This window comes from Rhipicephalus microplus, chromosome 6, assembly GCF_043290135.1.
Source record: "Rhipicephalus microplus isolate Deutch F79 chromosome 6, USDA_Rmic, whole genome shotgun sequence".
Lineage (NCBI taxonomy): Eukaryota > Metazoa > Arthropoda > Arachnida > Ixodida > Ixodidae > Rhipicephalus > Rhipicephalus microplus.
Genome location: NC_134705.1, coordinates 73,820,700 through 73,824,327, shown reverse-complemented (window position 1 = coordinate 73,824,327; position 3,628 = coordinate 73,820,700). Strand labels below are relative to the sequence as shown.

General features: G+C 44.7%; 1 pseudogene; it reads right to left on the bottom strand.

The window, feature by feature from the left end:
- Positions 1-434: 434 nt before the first annotated feature.
- LOC142765892 (mRNA cap guanine-N(7) methyltransferase-like) lies at positions 435-1,823 on the bottom strand (annotated as a pseudogene).
- Between the last annotated feature and the right edge of the window lie 1,805 nt (positions 1,824-3,628).

Here is a 3,628-nt window from a genome sequence, read left to right as displayed (position 1 = left end):
CGCCCAGCAGGTGCGTGGCCTACTTGGCACCACGCCAACAGCTGCGGTGCGTGGCGCGTTCGTATCATGAGACAGCGTTAGAAGGCTAGTTAAAGAGGTGCTTCACATGTAGTATACCTGTTTTCCCAGCACAGTAGATATGACGCACTTTCATTTCATGTAGATGCTCCTCGGTGGAGCAGTGACTACCCTGCTCGGCTGCTAGCGCAAATGTCGTGAGTTCAATCCCAGTAGCTGTGGTCGCATTTAGCTGGAGGCTAAATGTTAGAGGCCCGTGCACTTGAGAACGCCAGCTGACCAAAATTTGTATCTCCCTTCTCAATGGCACATCGCATATTCATATCTTGGTTTAGGAGCGCGAAACCTAAGATATTATACTATCATGAGCACAGTATTCACTGCTTGTTTGTCACCCTCTTCACCTATTTTCCTCATCACTGTGAGCATCTTCTTCGAGATTGTGGATTCTGGGATTTAATCTTGTATGGTTGTTTAACAGCCTGGGATTTAATCTTGTATGGTTGTTTAACAGCCTGGGATTTAATCTTGTATGGTTGTTTAACAGCGTGCTGGTACTTAGCCTGATCTCCCTCTTGCGTTTTTTTTTCGCGTAATAGAGGGTAGGCCTCCAATGCTTGCATTTCGAATAGCAGAATTTTTCCCTTGTGGTCGTCCTTTAATTATATATAGTAAAAAAAACTTCAAAGCGCTTTTTATACACTGCTTTGCTATGGAGTCCAAACCTAACTACTTTTATTCTGCGAATGCAATTAGCCTAAAAACGAGCGAGCAAGCCAGGCTTACGCAAATCTCGGCAACGGCGTCTTACGGAATACACGGCTAATTCCCTCCACCCACGGGTCCAATTCCAGCCCGATGATGCAGTCGACTTCATCTGGCGTGGCGTGTCTTAAGCAACGCGGGGAAATAGCACTCGCCCACGGGTGCACCCCAGCAGCGACTCCTGATTGGAGACTGCTGATTCAATGACTACGGTGTTCCTGATTAGAGGCTGCTGACGCTAGTACTAGCAGCGTTCCTTATTAGAGACTTCTGACTTAAGGGTGGCCAGGGCCTTTGAGAACAAAGCGGCATGACTACGAGACGCAGACGAGTACGTCGGAGCTTCCGAAGACATCCGGGCTCTTCGAGCTCCCTAAGCTGTCGGCTCCAGTGCCGATTAAGTAACGCCTCTATTTATACTGTGCATAAATATTGCTTAGCCCACCGTTGCCTAGTCCTCTCCACTTATTAGCTATGCGCAGAAGCAGCCGTGAGCTGAGAAAGACGCGATACCTAACAGTGGAGACAGCGGCCTGTGGCCTTGGCGGCACACTTCACAACACCAGCCTAAGATCAAAGTCCTTTGCCTTCTCTTCGAGTACGTCAAAGTTTTCGCGAAACTTGGGACAGTCAACCACGCCTTTCAGGTGAAAGTTGTATTGCTCTAGAAACAGCGGCAGGTCGTGCTTAGATCCGTGGAACTCGATGTGAAACTCATCGTCGCCAAACTTCAGGTGAGGCGCTTCTCGCACGCTCAGTGCCTCGCACGCTGAGTGCCTCGCACGCTGAGTGCCTCGTTTCTGGTGGCAGAAGCCACCAGAAACGAGGCTTTCAGCAGCATTACAAAGCGTGCACTGTGCCTGAGGCAGACTCTCGAAGCTGTAGCGAAATCTCAAGTGGAAGCCCACTAAAACTAGCGCAATGTCCTTGTACTTGTGCCGGTTCTTTATTCGCACAATGGTACAATATGCTTCGATGATTTCAGCGTCAAATGTGCCTCCTGGCTCCCGTCTTCGATGCCGCTCTTCGAGATTGCGAAAACGTTCGTTTGCACGATGCAGTTATGCTGCGATATTTATATCGTCTAATAAGATTCGCGTGAGCATGCGGGTGCGATAATACTGTTTGTATTGTAACAAAATGGTGAGGGCTGTGAATCCCAATGCATCATGTCGACTCTGGTTTCTCCTCTAAGGCACGGGTACATTTTCCTATAGTGGTATGCGATCAATCTTGCGAGCTTTGTACGACCCGAAAGTACTTCAACCACAACAAAAAGTTTAAGAAATTGACTTGTGGTGCTTGGCCGATGTGCGCCTTGTATTTGCTGCGGGGTACCGTGCGTGTGTACAGCTGTTGTAGAGTGAACACAGACAGTTCAATGTCAACATTCCTTGTTGCATGGTAATACTTACGCTGTTTATACGTGATCACAAGTTTAGGTAGCACTCACCGATAAAATGAGACACCTAACTCTGAATCTGTGTGAAATATTTCAATGTACTAGAATATGTGCACCACATTAGAAATAAAACACGTGCTTTGAAAGAAAAGCTAGGTGCGATTTTAAATTAGAAAATGTAATCAATGACTTGTCGAAAACATTGTCTGTTTTTTTAAGGATATGTATAAGCGCAACACGACCACTTTGCCGTTCTTTCAGTGAGAATGACGAATGCATACGAGGGGCTGCAAAGTGTTTTTTTAATAGGAAACACACTAAGCCAACCCTTAAAATAAGTCATTGAACGAGTGAGAAATGTTGTGAAGGGTGTGGTATGGTTGGTATAGAAATTATATTATATAGTGCGGCATATATCGGCGAAAGAAACGTTAAAGGAAAATGAAAGAAGCCAAAACACAGATATTTTATTGCGAAAAAATACCATGTGGCTTTATGGCATCAATTTCTACGTGATACGAAATTATAATAGCTGTACATTCAATGATATGCCCTTAAATGAAGTTTGTGAACTTTTACCTCTACAGCACCAAAAATGAAATTGGGTTTACTGAAGGGGGGGGGGGGCGGTTACGTTAAATTACACTCTTTCGGATATTTTGGACTAGAAAATCATTGTCCGTTTAGTGTTTGATCATCATTCTATCGTTAAGGGTGTCAAACGGCTTACAATGCGCCGTCAATACACATTCGTGGTGAAATGGAACAAGAGACACTACATGTTTTGCTGTTTGCGAACGAATATTCAAAACACAGAACTTTCTGTTTTCTTCCGTCAATAAATTGCCAAGCGGGTGACAAAAATCGGGCTGGCTTATGAACGATCACAGACATCTTTTATTACACAGAGTGATTTGATTATATATGGCTGGGTTGGGTTGTTCAATACTTCACTGAATATCGCTCATGCATTGGCTACCTGCACTTTACAGTACTGCTGGACACGATTTTCGCTGATTAGGCTATTCTCCACTACTCGTCCCAGCTGTTATAAATGGCGTAATATTTACGGTATAGTTTTATTATTCACACCATTTGGTATTTTCTTGATACACCTTGTCCCGCAGAAATATATAGTGTGAATCACAAGGTTTGAACTTCTTTGGGGTTTCATCGGTGCCTGTCTTGATTATCCTTCAGCTTTCATTTCTTGAAAGGGTCGTCAATGGTGATAATAATTGCGTCACGAGGGGGCTAATTACCAATTATGTCATATTTACCCTGCACAAGAGAGTTTACAATTATCATTCAATTCAAGGTCGTCGGCACGACGCTACAACCGCAGCAGAGCTGCTAACGGGAGGGTTCGACGCGTGATAAAATAGATTACAGAAGCAGATAGGTATCAGCTTTTCTTCCGGGCATGCTAGTGGTCTACACTTC